At 41.1% G+C, this 23587-nt stretch overlaps 1 pseudogene across 1 annotated transcript in view; it reads right to left on the bottom strand.

The window, feature by feature from the left end:
- Window positions 1-23587, bottom strand: part of LOC149225156 (protein-tyrosine sulfotransferase-like) — a 267602-nt pseudogene that overhangs the window by 117661 nt on the left and 126354 nt on the right. The window lies entirely within an intron of this gene.

Raw genomic sequence — 23587 nt, 5'->3', positions numbered from 1 at the left:
GATCAAGTGAGCTTCAAAATAGCCTCGCAACAACATCAAGAATGGTATATAGTTGCATTGTTACCGCATATTAGACTACCATTAATGCAACAAAAGATAACAAGTCAAGCCGAAGCTCTGCAGATTGCGATGAAGTTGGAAGCTTCGCCTATAGGAGATACTAAATTAGGTATGCAACAGATTCAGAGTCAGTTGGCAAACCAAACCCTACAGATACAAGATATCAAGAAAAGCAAAGAAGTAGAGAAGAAGTATGGTATACGAAGTGCAGATCGGAGGGTCATTCTAAAAACCCATGTCCTATCTTTAGGGATTACATGGCTAGTGGGGCACAGAATCGCTTAAATGCAAGATCTAGCCTATGGTGCGAGATATGTAAGACCAGAGGCCAACATCGCTCAGAAGAATGTCACTTGTTATAGAAATATGTGCAGACTCCAAGGAACTTATATTGCAAACTCTATAAATCAGTAGGACATGATGAGACTAATTGTCGAGCTTATGAACTAATGATAAAGCGCAGTGCTGACACTTATAGAATGCAAGCAGAAGAACATGGACATGAAGGCAGTGGACATCGCAGTGACCGAGGAGTCTACCAAGGAAGAGGTCGAGGTGCTGGAGCTGGTCGAGGACGTGGACAGATTATTTGTTATAACTATGGCCAGGTAGGTCATTTTGCGAGAGATTGTCAGAACCCTACTATGACATGTAAGTACTGTAAATCTTTTGACCATGTAATTGAAGAATGTCTTGTACTTATGGCAAAGATGCAAGAAAAAAGGAATCAACAGCCGACACAAAATATTCAAATGATGACCGTTAAAATAAGGAATGACGAACCTTGAATTAGTATTGTTACTAGAAGTGGAGTTGCAATCGGTAGTGATAAAGAAGATGAGAAGAAAGAATCTGAAAGTACATGGGTTAGAAAAACTGTTGAGAAAGCTCTTGTTTTTTATATTCAGAAGGAAAAAGAAGTATTTATGGAAGCAAAGCGAAGCTTTATGGATGATGGAGCTTCGACCTCCAGTGCGTAGCCAAAGGCCGATTAGAAAAGCAATTGCGACGTATCAATAGCTTCGACACAGAATCTAGTTTCGACGCAAAATCGAGCTCCGACACAGGATTGAGCTCTGACACAGGACTAGGATTTAGCAAATCAAGAAGGTAATATAAAGTTTTTTCTACAAACTTGTATGAAATTATTAAGAGATCAAAAGGTTGTAGAAGGGCTTCAGCAGGTTATAGATTCTTGTGCATCAAAAGAAACACCACGAGGTGAGATGCGCGCAGTGAATAATTTGCATCGACAGAAAAGAACTGGAACATAAATGGGGCTTAGTGCGCAGATAGGAGAATATGAGATGGATCAAGTTATTCTAGATCTAGGATCTGATGCTAATGTCTTAATGAAGCAGACATGGGAATTAATGGGTAAGCCAAAGCTACAATGGTCACCTATTCAGTTAAGGATGGCAAATCAGCAAAAGATCTTCCCCTTAGGAAGACTACCAGGTGTAACAGTGAATATTGAAGGAGTTTGCACTACTATTGACTTTGAAGTAATAGAGATCGTTGATGATAGTAACCCTTATCCTGCATTGCTTGGACTTGATTGGGAATTTGATAATATGGCCATAATTAATCTGAAGAAGAGACAGATGATATTTGAAGGAAGCAATATGAGAGTAATTGTTCCCTTGGATCCATTAGAAGGAGTAAGATATACAGAACCAGTCAAAGAAGAGTACTGCGCAACTAATATAGATAATATCTATCAAATGACAGCAAAGGAACGGGATTGGGTTAAACCTACTACACAAGGCAAGTCGACTTGGGAGCATAATAGTTCTTGTACCTTGGACTCGGAAGAAGAGTTGGAAAACTTGCAGAATAGGTTGCATGAAGTATAGACAAGGCGTTCTGCAAAAATTTACCAAATCAATTCGCTGTGTGACACCTCAGGTATGTAACCGACCTTCTTATGATGGCTTGGGTGATATAAATACTTTTCTTGATGATTATGAAGAACAAGTTCCAGAGAATCAAAGGTTGTTAGCCTTGGATGTAGCCCTGAGAGCTATCCCTGCTAGATGGTGGGGTGCACACAAGAAGAATATAGAAGGCTGGCAAGAATGTCGAAGATTAATGTTGATAAGGTTTGGACAGATAGATACAGAAATAGAGATAAAATATGATGATGAAACTAATCCTAGGAAGCATATCCATCTATGCACTACAGCATGGAAGGAGATTCCATAGCAAGAATGGGTACATGGATTCATTCATACATTAGAAACAATCCCTAAGAACTGGTACCTAGATACAGAGCTTCGACATGGTACTATGGATTGGGCAGACATGGTTGATGGCTTCATATTAACATTCAGTTTTGAGGGTGATTATCCATACATAGGTTGGGCCCTTCAGACAATTAAGAAGAGGATCTTTGAGAATGTAACTCCATTGACATGGCAGCAACCTGATTGGGTTGCGCAGATAGAAAATACACTAGAATGCTATAATCTTACTGCAGAAGAAGAAGATGATCCTCGCAACATTGGCATAGCAGAATCAGAAGGATACCGCGAAGTAAATGGGTCTGAATTAGAGATACCAGATATAACGAAGCCACTAAATAGTAAAGACCAAGAAGGTGAACATAGGATCACAGAAGGAGCCCAAGTTTGCAGCAATAGGAGATTATTGGGATGAAGAGATAGTCAACAAAATTACAGAGTTACTTCATGAATACCAAAAACTGTTTTCCACCAAGTTTTCAGAAATGAAGGGTATAATAGGAGATCTAGGAATTATGACATTTCCCCTTAAGTCTGATGCAAAGTCATTCAAAAAAAGACCTTACAGATTGAACCCAAAGTATAAGGAGAAAGTGAAAGTAGAACTGGATAAGATGATAGCAGCAGGAATTATTGAACCTATGGAAGAATCAGAATGGGTGAATCCTATGGTGGTGCAAGAAAAGAAAAGTCAAGGAGAAATTAGGATCTATGTTGATTTGAGAAAGTTGAATGATGCATGTTTACATGATCCATTCCATACCCCTTTCACAGATGAAGTAGTAGACAATGTAGGAGGTCAGGAATCTTACTCATTTACAGATGGATTTTTAGGTTATCATCATATTAGGATTGCACCTGAAGATCGGCATAAAACCACATTTGCTACAGAATGGGGCTCATATCAATACACAGTAATGCCTTTTGGATTAAAGAATGCCCCCACTATATTTTCTAGAGTGGTGGTTGTAGCTTTTAAGGAATATATCCACAAATATTTAGAGGTATATTTTGATGATTGGAGTATTTGGGTTGCTAAGCAGGCATGTTGGAAATTTAAGACTTATGCTTGACACATGTAGACAATATCAAATCTCTTTGAACCTAAAGAAGTGCATATTTTGTGTACCTTTTGGCATATTGTTGGGACATATTGTTTGCAAGCAAGGGCTAATGGTGGACCCTGCTAAGATTGTTATCATTGTGAACTTGCCTCCACCTACGACAGTAAGAGCTTCACGCTACATTGGGACATACAAGGTATTACAGAAATTTTATCAAGGGGTATGCTCAGATTACTGCGCTTATGGAGAAATTATTGAAGAAGGATGTAACTTTTCAGTGAGACGAAGAATGTCAAAAGAGCCTCGACATATTAAAGGTAAAGATGGTAGTTGCTCCTATACTAGTGTTCCCTGATTGGAAAAAGGAATTTCATGTCCATGTGGATGCTTCATGTATAGCTTTGGGAATGGTACTAGCACAGCTTGGTGAAGGAGAAATTGATCATCCTATAGCCTTTGCAAGCATAAAGTTTTCCAAGATAGAAAAGAATTACACAACTACAGAAAGGAAAGGATTGGCTATGGTGTATGCTTTGCAGAAGTTTACACATTATTTGTTGGGATCACACTTTAAAATGTTCAAAGATCATTCTGCCCTGAAGTATTTGGTTAATAAACATGTTTTAGGAGGAAAGATTTGCAAATGGTTACTATTATTTCGAGAATATGACTTTGAGATCATTGTTAAACTAGGAAGACTAAATACAAGACCTAACCATTTGTCAAGGTGGGAAACAGGGGAAGAACCAACCAATATAGATTATAATCTCCCTGATGCGCAGTTATTTGCAATCAAAGTTGCAGATGACCATTTTGCAGATATCATTCAGTTTTTGACCATAGGGATGGCTCCTTCAGAGTATACTACGCATCAAAAGAAGGAATTAGTGGTTAAGGTAGTTGACTTTTCGTTAATAGAAGGACAATTATATCAGATGGGACCTGATGAGATACTGCACAGATATGTTCCTAAACATGAAAGACAGATGATTCTAGCAGAAGCTCATGGTGGCGCAGCTGGTGGACACTATGCAGGAAAAGTTATTGCGCAAAAGATTTTGAGAGCAGGATTGTGGTGGCCTACACTACACGGATGCAAAGGAGTATTGCCGAGCATGTTATGTATGTCAAAGAACAGAGAAGCCTTCAAGAAGACAATGAGATGCCACTAGTACCACAAGTTACATTGCAGGCTTTTGATAAATGGGCTATTGATTTTGTTGAACATATTAACCCACCTAGAAAGAGGACTGGTGCGAGGTACATAATTACTGCAACTGATTATTTGATAATGTGAGCCGAAGCACAACTAGTAAAGGATTGCAGCGCAGAGACTGCTGTGAAGTTTATTTTTGAATACATATTGTCAAGATTTGGATGTCCAAAGATGTTGATGAGTGAGAAAGGTTCGCATTCCCTAAATAAAACTATTGAAGCATTGACTGAGGAATTCCAAGTTTATCATCAAAAGAGTACCCCTTATCACCCTCAGGCCAATGAAACAATAGAAGCATTTAATAAGATTTTGGAGAATGCACTAACTAAGGTATGCAATGTGAACAGGGATGACTGGGACGTTAGAATTCCAGCAGTTTTATGGGCTTATCGAACCACATGCAAGAAGTTGACAGGTCAAACACCCTTCAGGTTGGTTTATCAACAAGAAGTTGTAATGCCCATGGAATACATTATCCCTATCCAAAGAATTGCAGCTTTTACAAATATCGCAGACCCTGACATAATGGAGGAAAGAACGTCGCAATTGATTGCTTTGGAGGAAGATAGATTCATAGCAGAATTTCATTAGCAAGTACAGAAAGCAAGAGAAAAGGCTTGGCATGACAGGCATATTAAGCAAAAGAAGTTTCAGGTAGGAGACCTTGTTCTCCTATATGACACTAAGGTTGTGAAATTTCCAGGGAAATTCAAGATGCATTAATTAGGCCCATATATTATTAGGCATATTATTGATGGAGGCGCAGTTCAATTGGCAAAGTCAACTAGAGAGTTGATTCAAGGAAGAGTAAATGACAATAGGTTGAAGATGTACAAGGACAGCCTTGCCCTTACATCTTCGCTCTAAAGAAGAAAGGAGAAGAGTCTTAGTGCCACCTGCAGTTGAAAGTGGGCACTGGAATATAAACTACACAGCAAAGAGCTTCGACATAAGGAGTTACTTCGCTACAGTCTGGATTATGTCGAAGTACATAGGAGCTGCGATGTAAGACGGATGTTTGCTACACTATGGGATGCGTCGAAGTTCGCCAGAAAAATATGACCGTTAAAAGGGAAAGTTAACGTTAAAATACGTAGAAAATTGCATTTATGAGGATAGGTTGGCAAGATCTAAGGATAGATATGCAATTAATGAACAAAATTGGAGCACAATCTGAACAAAATCTAAGCTAATGATGGGGTTAGAAACTCGAAATCGTTATAAAAAGCCGCCTCCCGCCCAGATCGAACACTTTGCTGAATTGAGAATTCGAGTCTTGAGAGTGCGAAGAAATTGCAGAAGTTTTAGTTGTTGTATGTCGTCTAAGCGTTCTTGGGAAGAAATTGTGCGTAATTTTCGTGAGAAAGGCTTATCTGGAATCATGGAAGCTGCTGGTATGCCCGCAACATCAGCTGAGATGCCCGCAGTAGCATCAACCACAGCAGCATCAGCACAAAAACAACGGAGATCACCAAGGAAGAAACCAACCAAGGAAGAGAGAACCAAGAAGAAATAGGATAAGAAACCTGCCAAGCCTCAACAACAACTTGAGCAAGTCATAGATAGTGAAGGAGAAATGGAGGAGGTGTATATGGAAACAAGCGGCGTAGCATTTTCGCCTCTACCACCATACATGCCACCGAGGAAACCAAATGAAAAACCTGTAAAAGAATCAAAGGATGCGAAGTATGGCACCTTTACACCCTTGTTGTCTGAAGCAGTACCATTTTCAAGAGAAGTTTTAGGAAAAATTCCGCAGTTGAAGTTCGCGGATTATGACTTTAACGATAGGAAGAAGTACCCTCAGTTCGCACCAGACCGTATTTGAAACAGGTGCACTACCCAGACAGCAGAGTGACAAGGCTAGAACCACAGTAGTGGGAAAATGGGTTGGCACAATCAAGACTACTAAATATGTTAAATGTGTCGCACTTCGGCAAAAGTCTGGGAAGCACAGAGTGTGTGTGACAGTTGCTCGTGCTAGTACATAATGTAGAATTATGGATGGGAAATAAGATCCCTATAGACCCAATGTTGATCTGGAGGATCACGAGACTACCATACCAAGGGCGGAACCCCGCAGAGGAGTTCGTTGGAAAAGATCAGGACCGCGCTATAGCGGACAGTATGAAGAAGAAGTTTGGGCTAGAAAAAGGAAAGAGGGGATATGACATCAATTCAATCAATGACCAGGCAGTTCACTTCGCAACGCACATATTGGTTGGGAAGATCATGAGAAAGTGTCGAGTGAATGAAGTTCCTGCATCGGTGGTTTCATTAGCTGTGCAGTGTGCCAATGGGGTTCAGTACAACTGGGCCGAATACCTATGCAAAGAATTTCTGGATGATTGCCGCGAAGTCTAGGAGAAAGGTACCACATTCCATTATGCGTGGTTAATTTTGATTATTGCAATGTTAGCATGGAGAGAGCTAGAGGATTCACAGTTCCCCCCGGTAGCATCAGATGTCTATGAAGTCGCGCGGTATGCCTCACTATGGTTTACCACCCAACCATCGCGAGCTATGGAGAATAGAATGTTTTTCGTGTTATACCATATGGATTTGCATATGCTAGTGAACCAACATCCTCGCCTGTCGCCGAGCCTATACGAATAGTATAGCATTGTTGCGAAGTTCAAAGTTAACTTTCATAAAGTCTATATACAGGCTCGTAGTGAAAAAAAGAAGAAATGGCATCCCCTACCATACTTAGTCACAGAAGATGATCTCCTCGCACTAGTACAACAATGACCAGTAGAAGGGATGATTGCACCCGAGGCAGAGGCAGAAGCAAGAGACTATGCGATAGAAGAAGAGGAGGACACTTCGTAGCATAGCGAAACGAGCATGAATCAGAGGAAGAGAAGCAACATGATGAGGGTCTCCAAGATCCTCCTGAAGGAGATGAGCAGACTAAGGAGTCTGAGAAGACAGAAAATCAACAAACTGTCGCAGAAAAGAGGAAAGCATAGGGCGAAGCTTCCACGAAGATCAAGAAGAAGCAGAAGGCAGATAAGGCGAAGGATATCACACCAATGGTCCTTACTGATGGAGACCTAGAGCAGATCAGAGATAGGATTCAGGAGGCGACAACTGAATCTTGGAACAAAGTAGAGGATCACTACGGCGCACTTCTCACAGGTGTGCAAGACCAGATCGCAAAATTGAAGATACTAGCATAGACGGTCAGACAACTAGGGCAGATAGAGGAAAGAGTTGGAGTAGAAAGGCATATAGAGCCTACGCTTGCAGCGAGGTTAACACAGATACCTGCAGGAGCCCTACAGTTTGACTCCGCCGAACTACAACACCAGACTAAGGAATGGAAGCATGTCAATATGAACATCGCAGCAGTGTCGTTGCAAAGATTACACAAGTTGCACTTGGAAATTATAGAAGAGTTGAGGCTACACGAACAACACAGCTCGCAGCTAAATATTCAAGTACAGGAAGAGCAAGTTGCACTTTGGCAGGAGCTCGAGCAGGTGATCCAAGAAAGGGATCAAGTAGCACAGCAGCACCAGAAGATCAAGGAGGCAGTGGAAGCGATGTGCAGAAATTCCGGACCTTGATGTCCGGGAGGAAGAGCCAGTAGAAGACAAGGTCGCGAAGCTCGGCCTTGCAATGAAGGGGTACAAGGAGAAAATTGCCGCAGTGCAATTCAAGTACAAAATGCAGATTAATGAACTGCAAATGAAGCTGCAGCCAACTACACCACAGGAAGTGAGAGATCAGAGGGAGACTAACCTAAAGACTGCAATGGCCAGCATCTCCGCAGCAGTGGCAGACTATGGAAAACTCTTGGATGAAAGTCTACAAATTTGGACTTCGCTGCAGGAAGATCCAAATGTACAGAAACTGTAGGAAGAAATACAGCAGAAGCAGCAGCAGTTAGAAGAAATTCGGGCATCTGCGAAGACCTTACCAATCTCATAGAAGCTCGCGAAGATCAATGAGTCAAAGGCCCTCCAGAAGAAAATTGAGGAGCTGAAGAAGGAAGAACAGGTCTTAACAGAGAGGACTCAGCCTTGGTAGGATGAGGCCCTCCAAATATCGCAGGCAGTAGATGAGAAGCTTCAACAGCTTAGACAAAGAGAGACAGCGTTGGTATAGAAGGTTGCGGAACAAGTGACAAAGGCACCGCTGGAGGAAGTGCGCAACAAGGAAAAGCAAGTTACAGAGATTCTGCAAAAGTTCAACGAGGCCTACAACAGCATCGCAACAAAAATCAGAGGCAAAGCATCTGAGTGACTCGGGACGAGTCACATGTGAGTGTTGGGGGCCTATTGGGCACAGCCCAACTTGGCCTAAATTTTGGTAAAGACTCCTCATTTTGAGGAGCGAAGTGCGCAGCAGAGAGTACAGTGGAGCGCAAAGTGGGCAGCACAACGAAGTGCCAAAGTGGACCGCCCAGTGAATATACCGTGCGGTATATAGGCTTCGAAGCGGGTCGAAGCCCCTCTTTTTCGTAAATAGCAAGTAATATTGTAAAAGATGAATGGTTTTCGAACCATTGTAGCTTGTATTAGGGGAGTCCATGGTATATGGACCATGGTATTTTGATGATATATCACTCGATGTAATAGTATATATAGGGATCAATAATAAAGAAGAGAATAAGCTTACAATGACATCATGAATCGAATGGTTGTATTCTTGTGATATGTGGTTTGTAGTGAAGGAAGAGGCTCTGCAGCGGAATGCGCAGACGACCTACAACTTAGTGTGCACGTCAAGAATTGTTTATTATACAAGAATTATTATTATAAGCAACAGTTCTTGTTGACGTAGTCCCACATTGGGATGAACCATGGTAAAATTGGGGTCTTCATGTGTATATTTATTTATTATCTTTTGTAGAGTAGCAGTTTATTACAGTTGCATTCTATTACAACGTTGTGATGATTATGGGTTTATATGATATGTTTATGTGATTAAATGAATGTGGCGAAGTAATCTATGTATGTTAAAGATAAAAGAACATAAAAATACCACATCGCATCATCCCTCAAGGCTACAGAAACCTGGTTCTGCATCCTCCCATAATCACTTCAAGTGAGACTGCGATTTGCTTGCAGGTCGTTGTCAAAAGGGCCAGTGATTCAGGGTTTTGTTGGTGCGCGATATAGATCGAACTTGGGTCAGCGCAATCTAAGCCAACATAGAGTCAATCCCACTCTTCCATTGGAGAGTGAAACACATGTCACTCAGGTTGATGAACCATTGATTGATCAAGTGGTCGAATTGATTCCATCTTCAGTCGATCTCACCCTCCCTTTAGAGAGCAAACTTAATACCGCTCAAGTTCTTCTTGTTACTTTAGATTCTTCTACACAAGGGGGCATTTCACCCGTTTCCACGGAACCCCCTCCAAGTACTGAGGTCATTTCCTTTGATTGGAGTAGACTGACAGAGCCTCGTCTTCCTTCTTCCACCCCTTTTCAAATCATTGTGAAAGCATATGATAAGAATGTGCATCGCACAAACATCGACGAAGGTGCTTCTGTCAGCATTTTATCCTCAACCGCTTGGCAAGCTTATGGTAGTCCATGGCCCCTTGGATTTCAATTTGCTCCTTGGGCGAAACTATGTCTATGCCATGAAAGTTGTCGAGTCCACACTTTTCCGAGCGATGTATTTCCCTCACAATGGAAACATTGTGACTATTGACCAGTTTTCGTTTATTGGTCTTGATTCGACTACCATCCATCTGACATCCCTTAATGTTCCCTATAAGCAAGTGGTATCTACCCCACCACAGGTTAATTATGTGGCAATTGGTCCCATGTTTTCAGTTACCGATGTAAGCGACCCTCTCACTGTTTGCTCGACTTCCTTTGACTCAAATCCGGTAATTAACATGGTGATCCCTTCAATGGAGACATTTGAACTCGATTTTCTTATTCCCATTGATTTCTTTAACATGTGTTCATTCCAGAGAACTATTCTTCCTTCTGATGAAGACCTCTTAGAAGCCATGATCAGGGAGTGTCCCTTGGCATGTGTTTCTTCCAAATGGAAGCCATGATCAAGGTCCCTATGAGGATGGTTCTTTTACTGTGTCAACCTCATTAAAAAATGAAATAGGTCCCTATGAGGATGGTTCTTTTATTGTGTCAACCTCGTTAAAAAATGAAACAAGTCCCTATGAGGATGGTTCTTTTATTGTGTCAAACTCGTTAAAAGATGAAACAGGTCCCTATGAGGATAGTTCTCTACTGTGTCAACATTGTTAAAAAATGAAACAGGTCCCTATGAGGATGGTTCTTTTACTACGTCAACCTCTTTAAAAAATGAAACCGGTCTCCATGAGGATGGTTCTTTTACTATGTCAACCTCTTTAAAAAATGAAACAGGTCCCTATGAGCATAGTTCCTTTTCTTGTGTCAATCTCATTAAAAAATGAAACAAGGTTCCATGAGCATAGTTCCTTTTCTTGTGTCAAGCTCGTTAAAAAATGAAACAAGGTTCCATGAGCATAGTTCTTTTCCTGTGTCGAGCTCGTTAAAAAATGAAACAAATCCTCCCCTAATTGAGTCGTGTCTTTCACCTGATCTCATAAATGAACCTTCATTTCATCCGCCTATTAGTAACCGATAGTCTACTCAGGCGCATGAAATGAAGCTTAGGAGGCATGTGCCTCTATAAGTTATGCTTGAGGGCATGAAGACTTATTTCAAGCATAGTTGCTTGTCATTTCAAGCTTGTATAAAATTGAAACCACTTTCAAGCATAGTTTTTCTCTATTTCAAGCTTGTATAAAAATGAAACCCTCTCAAGCATAGTTTTTCCTATGTTTCAAGCTTGTGTAAAAATGAAACCTAATTTGAGTCCATTTGGTTATTCTTTTCATGCTCGTAAAACATATGAAAATGTCGAGTTCTTTCTGTCTTTTCCTACTCGTTAATTAAATTGAAATTCGGCAGTATGAGTACACTTTTATCACTTTTTTGGTCTCGTTAAAACTTACGAAAAAGCAAAACCCTGGAGTTACCTATAAGCTCTTTTCTGACTCTATTTCAAGCTTGTATAAAAATGAAACCCTCTCAAGCATAGTTTTTCCTATGTTTCAAGCTTGTGTAAAAATGAAACCTAATTTGAGTCCATTTGGTTATTCTTTTCATGCTCGTAAAACATATGAAAATGTCGAGTTCTTTCTGTCTTTTCCTACTCGTTAATTAAATTGAAATTCGGCAGTATGAGTACACTTTTATCACTTTTTTGGTCTCGTTAAAACTTACGAAAAAGCAAAACCCTGGAGTTACCTATAAGCTCTTTTCTGACTCTATTTCAAGCTTGTATAAAAATGAAACCCTCTCAAGCATAGTTTTTCCTATGTTTCAAGCTTGTGTAAAAATGAAACCTAATTTGAGTCCATTTGGTTATTCTTTTCATGCTCGTAAAACATATGAAAATGTCGAGTTCTTTCTGTCTTTTCCTACTCGTTAATTAAATTGAAATTCGGCAGTATGAGTACACTTTTATCACTTTTTTGGTCTCGTTAAAACTTACGAAAAAGCAAAACCCTGGAGTTACCTATAAGCTCTTTTCTGACTCTCGAAACATGAAAATATTGCCGAGTATTTAACTATTCGAACTCGTAAAAGTAAATCAACAATCGTCTATTCAGTATAAGTTTAACCCTTTTACGGACTGAACTAACCTATTTACGAAAAAGAAACACCTTAGTCAAGCACGGCTAAGAGGTTCTCTTGGGTATTATTTTCTAACTTTTCGGGCCCAAGGGACAAATTACGTAAAGGAACCTATGGAGCTTTCTATTTCGCCTCTTTTTCAAACTATCTAAATATGAAAAAGGACCAAGTTGTACCTTCGCTAAACTCGTAAAAACATTAAATAGCATTGGACTAGTCAATCATGACGAGACTGAACCACTCCTTCCTTGGGTTCATTAAAAATACTCTGAAGGATGAATTTACAGAACAAGCACATGTTATCCTCCTCAAGCTTGCGTAAAAATAAAGAGGTACTTGCCAGCAATGGTGGGGGGAAATTGGGAAAGAACATTTGTTTTTATATTGTAAGAAGGAAGTATGTCGTTATTGAACATGACACTCCGTCACCTTTGTCTCCAGGTTTGGAAATCCATTTGCCTCTGAATTGGTCATACCTCATTGAAAGTCTTCAAACTGGTTTCTAGTCCTATTTTTGAGTCAAATGATGCTAAGTCGAAATGTCATGTCGTCGATATGTTCAAGAGAAGTCCATCCTCAGTTAAAATTACCTTGCAATTTGTATCCTTTAATCACGTCGCTCGTCCCTAGGTCAATGCTGAATCACTTCATTTTGTTCTTTAAAACTTAATGCCTGTTTCGTTTTGTTGATGGGGGATATACATCAAGGCCCTCCAGCGACAGGCCACTTCCTGTCGACGTCAGCTCATTATCCAGGGAGTTGACTTAGAAACCCTCTTTCAGTACCTTGGAGTCTGCATATGCCTCAATGGCAAGTTTCTCGCTTTCGACGACAGGTTCTCATCATTGGCCTTCAATCGAATGATTCTATGAGTGTTCGAATTCAAAACATTTAATCGCACTTCATAGATTGTACTAGAGTACCTTGAGAGCCATTGTCATTATTGGTGGTTTCTCTCGCACAGTTAACGGTTTACATCATTGACCGGTAATCAAGTGGTTTCTACCATGTTCGACTTCAAGACATTTACTCACATGGTTAGATTCGTACATCAAGAGATGGAGATCAAGACCCTGGATCTAGTTTCATCCATCTAGGTTGCATGGAGTTATTAAATATTCATGATTGTAAACATAGATCCATTGATGGTTGCATCCATATTATGTCTTTTGTTGACATGGATCTTCAGATGTATTTCCATATTGATTCTTTGAGATACTTGTACTCTAAGTATGGGAATGCCTACCTCAGTGATGTTTATATGAAAGCATGATATGGTAATCCTTGATTGTTTGTTTCAGGTCTTCAACCAATTGGTCTCTGATCCAAACCTTTGACATGATAAAGCACTTCAGTCATCAAACATCTTTTCTGGCTTTGCACTTTAGGGGGCAATCTATTACACTAAATTTTGTCACCATGACTGTCAATTCGGATCTCTCGCCATCTAATGAGTGTCTCAAGTGAATCCCCTATGAAGCTTGAAGTAAAACAATACCAGGGACAAAAGGAATTTTGGGTTGCACTGCTTAAAAACCATTTTTGAGCATTTGCGCAGTTTTCCTAGCCATTACCTACGCATGTGCAGTTTTTACCATTATGGCTTGCGCAATTATGCGCATTGTCTTCCACTATAAACTGTGCAATCTTGTTCATGCAAGTAAAAATAAAAAAGCAAGTTCTACAAGCTTTGATGGAGGAATCTTATCCAAATTAGAAACCTCAAACTACTACATACTTGTGCCTCATCCCTTGGTTCATGGAACTAATCTCCTCCTCTTAAGCATCATATCCCTTGAGAAGAGGAACTAGAAACCTCCTCCTCTTGCCTATAAATTGAGCATAAGACTAGAGGAAGGGGGAGACTTGGATTTGTAAACTTATGCTGCTAATTTTGGGTCTGAAGAGCTTGTCATCAAGGGAAGGAACGGAGACCATTGGAAGAGGCTTGTGACATCAAGGCAACCAGGTTGTAAGCTTGTTCTCCTTTGAATTCAATACAAAGTAGTTGTTCTTTCCTAATTGCATCTATTTTGATGTTATTTGTGAGATTCCTTGATCACTCACATGGTTTATAACTGATTATTGATTCAACTATATGTTGTATGTTAAGTTAGGGATTTCATTTACCTTTGATTTTATATGTGAGATGCTTTGATCCCTTTGAATGTTTTTGTCTATGCAGATCTCTTTTGGAGCATCATGGAGAAGTTGTGGAAAGCATTGGGAAAGCCTCTAAGGCATTGAGGAAAAGCTGGTTGTGGAAAGCACTAAAAGGACTTCTACAAGCACATCACTAATAGGTAAGTGATTATTTGCGTAATACATGTTTCATGTTTCAGTATTAGGCTAAGGAAAGGTAGCAATTCTTTTGATGTTTGTTACGAGGTTTTGTTGGAAATCTATGGAGATCCTTCTTGTCCGCAAGAAGGATTGGTCTGCTATAACACACACCACCAATTTGGTCACTCGTATTAACATTTTATTGACACAGGTAATTATAAACTCACAAGTGTTGCTATTCAAACTAAATCTGCGAGTTCAGCCTTGTGATAGATAATTGAAGTCTCAAAACACAGTGCCTATAGGGTTGTAAATAAATTGTCAATGTTGCTATTCCAATTAAATCTGTAAGTTTAGCTCTAAAATGAATACTTGAGTCTCAAAGCATAGTGGTTATGGAAGCTGCAGAAAATTAGTAGATTCATGAGATTAAACGCAATGTGGCAGTCAATTAAGGACTACATCCTCATGAGTTGAAATGTATTCTATGTTTTATCAATATCGGCAACCTAAAGAGTCTACACCATAACATGCATTTGCAGTTAAGACAAATATATTAGGAGTTCATAACTTCATACATATGCATCTAGCATAACGGAGAAAAGAGGGGAGATTCTCATATAATGAGTGACGTGCTTATTCATGTATCTTGCATCCTTTTCCTCCTTTGTACATGTTACCCTCTTTCAGCAGGGGTACATAGATGCACAAATTCATTTTTGGGCAACACCACTGAAAATCCGAGGAATGCAAGTCTAAGGCCTTGTAAATCCCTGTGGGATGATGATTATGTGAGAGTGTGTCCTAAAACTCCAATGGTTGTCAGTCATGTCCAGTCTTCTCAACTTCATTTCCATGGTACTTGGTTTTATGGCACTGCTGACATCCCCGTGGAAAGCCCAAGCAATGCAAGTCTAAAGCCTCGTAAATCCCTGTGGGATGATGAATATGTGACAGTGTGTCCTAAATCTCCAATGGTGGTCATGGCCAATCTTCTCAACTTCATTTCTATGGTGCTTAGTTTTATGGCACTGCTGACATCCCTTGGTGGGTGGCAACTACCTGCCTTGATGGGCATTCTTATGTCCTAAGGTGGTATGTATACATTATCAAGGTGGACCTAATGGGACTAATGATTTACAGGAACACTTAGTGTCTATCCCTATAAATGCTTATCATTTATTGTACTTTTCCTTTTGATCCCAACACACATATTTGTTCCCCACATGGTTGCCTTCTTGACTCTATTAGGATTCCTTGGCCTCGATGTCTTCATCTTGTCACAATTCTGTAACATTGTAGTCTCATATTTTCCAATAGTTTGCAGTTCCCAAGGCAATTTGCAAATCCCAGTGCACAAGTTCCCAGATGGTCATTGGTCAAAAGGCCTAGATTGGTTAGTAAACTTTCTCCTTGCAATGTCCCTTGTAATTTTAGAAATGATGATTTAGAGAGAAGTTATGCTCAAGAAAAGGGGATTGTCCTCCTTTTATAAATGTGGGCTTCAAGAAGCTTTTGGAGGTTGTTTCCTGGCCAAAGGGGTCAAGTGAGTACTCAAAAGGCACCTACAAAATTTTTGCAAGACAACCCAAGTTCCAAAATCTTCATATTAACGACGTCATTGGAGATCTACACTTGGGGTAACTTTTTTGTGGTTCAACGATCAACCACACGTGTGGAGGCTAAGAGAGCCTTCTAAGCCAATCTAAGGGAATTTTTTGTTGTAAATATAGTGATGGAAGATGTTCTAGCTTCTGCCTTAGTCAGTAAAAAGCTCGAATTAGTCTTTCTCTAGCATGAATGCGAGTTCATAAGATAGACTTCAGTTACGATGAGTTGATTTCTAGTTTACTGGAATGGTCATCGAGTTTGCATGCGTAGTATTGGAGCTTCAATTCATTGGAGTCTTCTTAGACTACAGGATGAGGTAGCAATGACAAGTTCAATCAGGCCGAGTTAAGACATCAGCGATAAGTGAAGAGAGGACGAGTTGAGTCCTCAATTAACTCGAATCACAACTCGAGCTAGTTAACAGAGCGCTAGTCCAAGGGTAACTGGGACTTGCTCCAATTAACTAGCAAAGGAAACACGTGACACTAGTGTGAATTGCCATTCGACTAGGCCTCCCTGCATGCATTGATTTATTTTGTAAAAGAGAAGGACGAAGGCACAATTAAATTGATCATTCTTTGTGTGGAGTGCGCATAAATTGAGGAGCAAGAGTGCATAAGGATTGTGGAGAAAGGATCAAGATTCGCAAAGCAGGTCAAGACTATCTTTAGCAAAGAACAATTGTGTGTAGGATTGAGAGCATCTTCTCAGGGGCCAAGAGCAGTGATCAAGAGCAGGCCAAGAACAATTATAGTACTGAGAATAGTGAGGAGAAGCCTAGCGCTTTCTTAGTGGCAAATTGTTGGCTGCAGTAGCAACATGTATTGTAATAGATCCATTTGCTCAAAGAACAATCAATAAAAGACCACAACAAAGAAAGCAGGTATTCCTTTTTGGGTTTCCCGAGTAAAACAAGCATGTCAATTTTGTGCGCATGTATTTTTATCTCAATTATTTTTGTTGCATGTTGAATGTTAAGAATCTTTGTATCTTGGTGAAAGTTAAAACTTGCTCTCAGTTTTGAGTTGCCTTGATTTTCAGTTGATTCATCTAAGCAGTTGCTGAGTGTGAAAATTTGGAGACCCAAATCCCTACTGCAACAAATTGATATTACTTCTCCTACTTGTTAATTCATGCAAGTTATTTACTATGTTACACTATAAATATCGAAGTCAATATGACTGCAGTCTTCACTAATTAAATTGTACGCAGAAACAAGAACTGAGCAAGAAGAAATAACCACACACACAATTGACACCATTGTTTTTGGACAAATGTCCCCGGAAAAACCCAATGCAGGAAAATCAATGCAGTCGCTGAGGGTTTGTATTATTATGCAGTAGCTTCTGAATACAATCTTTGGATGCCTTACTGGCTATCCAATACAGAGAATCTGGCTAGCAAGGAAATTAGTGAGAAATACCTCACACTATCACTAGCGAAACGACATTGATCCAGGCCCTAGATGGCTGGCCCCATGTTGGCTTTGCGCAGCATCTGCATCAGCCTACGCAGATCTGCATAAGCCTCTAGGGTCAGTGTCATCTCTTCCATAGATATTCTATTGTCTGGAACTTCGTTCCTCTAGCCCTCTGGTCTCACAACCGGTTGCTAGCTCTGGAACTCGACTTCCCAGTTCAATCTCGGACTCCCTCTAAAGCTCTATGTTGCCTCTAATGGATCTCTCTCTGCCTTCTCTGCAATGTATCCCCGGATCAGGAAACTCTCCAACCGGAAAACTATCTCTGCCCCTCACTTCAAGAAATCTCCTCAATCTTCTCTCTAGCAACTGTTGCGCTGCCCTCTCTAAGAAATTCGATATCTTGATCTCTCTCCGATGTATTTTCCAAATGCCCGTTGAAGTCCTTATAATCCTCCAATTGAGTAATCAACGACCCAGATTAGATTCTAATCCATGGCTCAAATCATTTGGCCTCGATCTTCGTCTTATTCTAGAAGTTTCACCCTCAGTTTGATTAATACCCTTTAATTATTTTAATTTCCTAAGTTTAGACTTAAGCACTCATTAAAAATAATTAATTATTTTAATAAAACTATCTCCACGTGGAATTTCCCAAAACGATTTCTAGGTATTGTGGAATACATGTGTCCTAGCCTCCCTGCAAATTTTGAGGCTAAGAGCACATCCAATGCTACCAGAAATCAACACTCCCTCTTAGCAATGAATGTGCTCTAGTAATGCCACCTGTTGAAGCATCACCCAGACTCTGTAACATCTCCCTCTGTGTTGCTGATGTCTGACATCACTACCCATCAACTATTGCACAAACGCTGCATTTGTACTGTTGTTGACCCTGCCACTGCCAACACTGTATCCGTATTGCAACCTTCTCCAACTATTGTTGCTATTGCATCAGCAACGGAAAAGCATCCAAAATTACTGAACAGGTGTTCAGCATGATGCCTCTTTGTTGGAGTTCTTATTGTTGCTAGTCTTTGCGCTAACCCTCTAAAGCCTCTGCGTTGTTGCTGACTCTGCACTGTGCCAACTGCACTGCTGCCAATTCTGCTCTGTGCCGCTTAGTCTCTGGCGCTTCTAGCCACTGCAAATGTCACTTTGGCACTCCTCTACACCATTTGACACTGGTTCATCCTACTACTTCTAATCTCGGCTCCCGTAGCAAGGTGTTGATCTGAGAGGTGGACTCCTCAAGGATCCTGCCCATCTACAATTCTTTCAAACTACAGTACTAGATCACCCCATCTCTCCCCTGGAGGTATCTGGGCAATCATGGCAAACTCCTCCTCGATCTTTGCGAATGCAGCCTTCGGATCATGCTTCTCGTCCTTGTCCTTCTTCTTGAGAGGACACTGTGTAGTGTAGTGATCAAATTCACCATACCGGAAACACTTGATCTTCAAGACGTCCTTCTTCCACCTCCGCTACTCCTGTTGCCCCTTAGATGTAAGGGCTACATTCTCTTCCTCCTCCTTAGGCTTTGTCCCACTGCTGCTGCTATCAAGTTTGCACTTGACTAAGTCTCTCCTCATCTCTTCCTGTTGTAGAGCAGCCCACCTCCCTTCCCAATCTGGCAATCTCTCTCTGCCCAAGATGCTCTGGATAAATACTTGCCATGCTTCTAAAACATAATTCAAGGACAGCCTCACCATCTCAATAGGCTGAGGTGTTGACCCCATAGCTACCAACAAGTCTCGAATTTCGTGAAGCTTCGTTAGGAACGAATCAATGTGTTCCCCCTTCTACATTTGTGCGGATCTCATCTTCTGCTCCAAGTACATCTTCCGTTGCTCGAAAGATCCTTCGTATAGCGTAGTCAATGCTTCCCACATCTGTCGAGCAGTATCCTTGCCGGCAATGTGACACACTACATGATCTCTCAATTCATCGAGGATCAATCGCTTGGCCTTTGCCATCTCACCCTTGTACATCTTGAGTGGATCTGGATCCGCAAGTACGGCTACCACACTGTCGACATTGGTTTTGAGATCGTGTTCATCCAGAAGGCATTAGATCCTTGCCTTCCAGATCACATAGTTGGATGCACCATCCAACCAATCCTGATCTCTTAACCCACTAGTTGCCATCTCTGCCAACGAAATGTTGAACTGCCTCCTCTCTCCTCTGCGCAGCAGTAGGCTAGCCTACGCACTCTTTGCTAGAGATAGTAGATTTGTTCCTCTCTGCTGCTGCTCAGCAATAGAGAAATCGAATTCCCTAGATAGGAATTCTCTAAGGAAGAAATTCCCTCAATAGTGTCTCTTTCTTCCTTCTAACCTTTTTTGCCCCAACAACTGCTGCAGAAAATTGCGTCTCAATAGAAAACTGCTCTGCGTTGATACTTCTGCAATGCTCCCTCTAATAATGGTAAACTTCGACTGGAAATATTTCTCTTTGTCGATTCACTCAAAGAGAGATTTTCCCACAGAATTTTTGCCCTCTTGGCCTGGAATTCGCAATCCCTCTGGGGATTCGACTTGCTGCCTATGCAACACTTCGACTTCCCTCCTTCTCTTCAGAGTTGGGCTCTTCCAACTCTGCTCTCTTGCTTCACCAGCACTCTGATACCATGTGAAAATTTGGAGACCCAAATCCCTACTGCAGCAAACTAATATTGCTTCTCCTACTGGTTAATTCGTCCAAGTTATTTACTGTGTTACATTGTAAATATCGGAGTAAATACGACTGCAGCCTTCACTAATTAAATTATATGCAGAAACAAGAATTGAGCAAGAAGAAATAACCACACACACAATTGACACCGTTGTTTTTGGACAAATGTCCCCAGAAAAACCCAATGCGAGAAAACTAGTGCAGCAGCTGAGGGTTTGTATTATTATGCAATAGTTTCTGAATACAATCTTTGGATGCCTTACTGGTTAGCTGATACAGAGAATCTGACTGGCAGATAAATTAGTGAGAAATACCTCACACTATCACTAGCGAACCGACATTAATCTAGGCCTTGTTTGGCTGGCCCCATGTTGGCTCTGCGCAGCGTTTGCGTCAGCCTACGCAGATCTGTGTAAGCCTCTCTTGGGTCTGCATCACCTCTTCCACGGATCTTCTGTTGTCTGGAACTTCGTTCCTCTGGCCCTTGAGTCTCACACCTCGGCTTCTAGCTCTGGAACTCGATTTCCCAGCTGAATCTCGGACTCCCTCTGAAGCTCTATGTTGCCTCTCCTGGATCTCTCTCTGCCTTCTCTGCAATGTATCCCCGAATCAAGAAACTCTCCAACCGGAAAGCCATCTCTGCCCCTCACTACAAGAAATCTCCTCGATCTTCTCTCTAGCAACTGTTGTGTTGTCCTCTCTAAGAAATTCGATCTCTTGATCTCTCTCCGATGTGTTTTCCAAATGCCCATCGAAGTCCTTCTTATAATCCTCCAGTTGAGTAATCAACGGCCCAGATTAGATTCTAATCAATGGCTCAGATCATTTGGACTCGATCTTCGTCTTCTTCTAGAAGTTTCACCTTCAGTTTCGGCTCTTTACTTATGTTATTATTTATCTCATTACTTCATACAGCCAACACCAAGCAGACACCCCCACAAATGCATGTTTGGTTGTGGGAAAGGGTTGTTTCTATATTTTAATAAAACTATCTCCAGGTGGAATTTCCCAAAACGATTTCTAGGTATTGTGGAATACATGTGTCCTAGCCTCCTTGCAAATTTTGCGGCTAAGAGCACATTCGATGCTACCAGAAATCAACACTAGCTTTAAATAAAATTAACATGGTATCAGAGCCATGCTCTATATAAAAACCAACACGAAAATTTGTTCAGTCAATGAAGAGCGCAATTCAGTCAATAGGCTTGCACTAGAGTTTGAAGAGCAATATTTTGGATAGCAGTATGTCGTTCCAAGAACTAAGGGCAGATCACTATTTAGAGGGATCCTCTAACTTCTACTCATGGAGGGAGCGATCTCGGTAGCATTTGAAAATAATGGGGTGGTAGATTTGGTGAAGAACCCATAAAATGTGCCCACATATGCCCAACAGTTGATCCAACATAACAAGAATGACACCTACACTAGGAGGATCATTCTTGAGGGGGGCAAAGACCACATTATCCCTCATCTCCATGGGAAGACGAAGCAAACGATATGTGGAGGAAAGCAATCTTGATCCAGGTCCGGATGTGATAAGGACCCTTCCAAGACCTTTTACTTTCGTGATGTGTTAAATTGCAGTTTTAAAAAGAACGTAAAGGAATACATCTGTATGTTGTAAAGAAGAGGAACATGTCAATCATCAGCAACATAAAAACATAAGCTGTTGATAACGGAGTTCGTCCAGGAGGGACTACGTCTCCGGGCCCCGGTATCAAAATGGTGTAAGCCGTTGCATTAAGTACTGTCAATAGTAATGATGTACATAAGAGATTATGTCGCGATCATACAAGGAAAATGCCCTCACGCAAGAGTGGCTCTAAGAGATGTTCTACTACAGGAACTTTCAGTCAAAAGACTCCATTAGTATGACACAAAACTCATGCATGATGAGCATCCCACCAACATGGCATAAAAGGGATCTCAAAGAAAACATGCATGGTGACACATGAGTATCCTATCAACATACAACAAAGGGATCTCAAAACACAACATGATGATTCATGACAACAAGTACATCACATAGGCGATTCCGCATCATATCAAGTAGGAATCATAAAAATGAGCAAAAAACAGGATCTCACATCAAACATCAATCAAGGACCTGTGCAGCACAATGCATAGCAAAAGAAGTACATGAACACTACATATGCCTCACAACCAAGGGCCATCTAAAGAAGCGGATGTCAAACTACTAAAGCTGCTCGGACCATCAATCTCACGGCATCAATCGCATGGAAAAGGTCGCACGCACATGAACGCTGACTCTTGCATTCCACTTAGAAAAGTGGCTAAAGAATAGAATGAGAGAATGAGAAATCTGAATGCACCATCAGATTTGTGACGTCGACTAGTGCAAAATCGACTATCCAATTTTTGAATTCTGAGAAACTGAGAATCTGGGCTCAAAGAATCTTTTAGATTCCCCCTAGATTCCTCAAAGATTCTACTCCATGGGTGGACTAGAAATCTGCAACTCAAAAGGCAGTTTTGACCTCGCCATTGCGATCCCTACGGAAAACCATGAAAAACGACTATAAACTTGACTATATTCCGATATGGAGAAAAATTACCTCCTCGAGAGAATCGCAAGCATCATGGTTCCGCTCCCTGTTTTTGCAGCGATCACGGTTCCATCCTCATACTGAAAATGGCCGAAAAATGCAGAACTCTGACGGAGACACGGACAGCGCCATTGCGCTCCTGGTGTCGAGAAGCGCTGAAACCATATAAAATTTGTCAAAATCTGACAAAGTGATATTTCACCCCTGGCAAAACGCTGCCTCGAACTGCGTGACAAGATTTTGCCTCCTCTGTCTCAAAATTCGTGCCCGCTCCTGGTTCCTCCATCTTCCCGTGCACTGAGAAAATTGGGTTCTTTTAAAGTTTGGAGGGCGATTTAAAAAATGTAGGTAGTTTGGCAGGTTGGTAAAGATGGAACATGGTTGAGGAGGGGTCGGGGGATCAAATCCCACCTCTCCCTATTTTAACATATATTCGTTTTTAACAACTGCACGCATATATATTTTTTGACAGCCACATTAATGGTTGATGGGGTCGGGTCCACCTTGGGTGGCCCGCCCCTTAACCTTCGTCGGCATGAAACGAGATTGGTGTGGGTAATGCATTGTTTTAGGCATTTAAATGTCGCATATATATTTTTTGGTTGGCGCGCATGTTGGTACGTGGTCTACGTATGGTATGTGGTACTGTTTATGGGACCGCTCGCTCGGGGGTTGGCCCACGTGGGTCGGGCGGGTTCGACCCCTGTCGGTCCCGACTTAATTGTTATATGGTGCGTTGAGGGTTTTCGGGGTGTGGGTCGAGTCCACCAGAGGTGGCCCGTGCCCACCCCTTT

Source organism: Pinus tabuliformis, chromosome J (assembly GCF_031772625.1).
Source record: "Pinus tabuliformis cultivar Carrire ecotype Pingquan chromosome J, CPIR1, whole genome shotgun sequence".
Lineage (NCBI taxonomy): Eukaryota > Viridiplantae > Streptophyta > Pinopsida > Pinales > Pinaceae > Pinus > Pinus tabuliformis.
The sequence above is the reverse complement of the archived record's forward strand: the minus strand, read 5'-3'. Positions and strand labels throughout refer to the sequence as shown.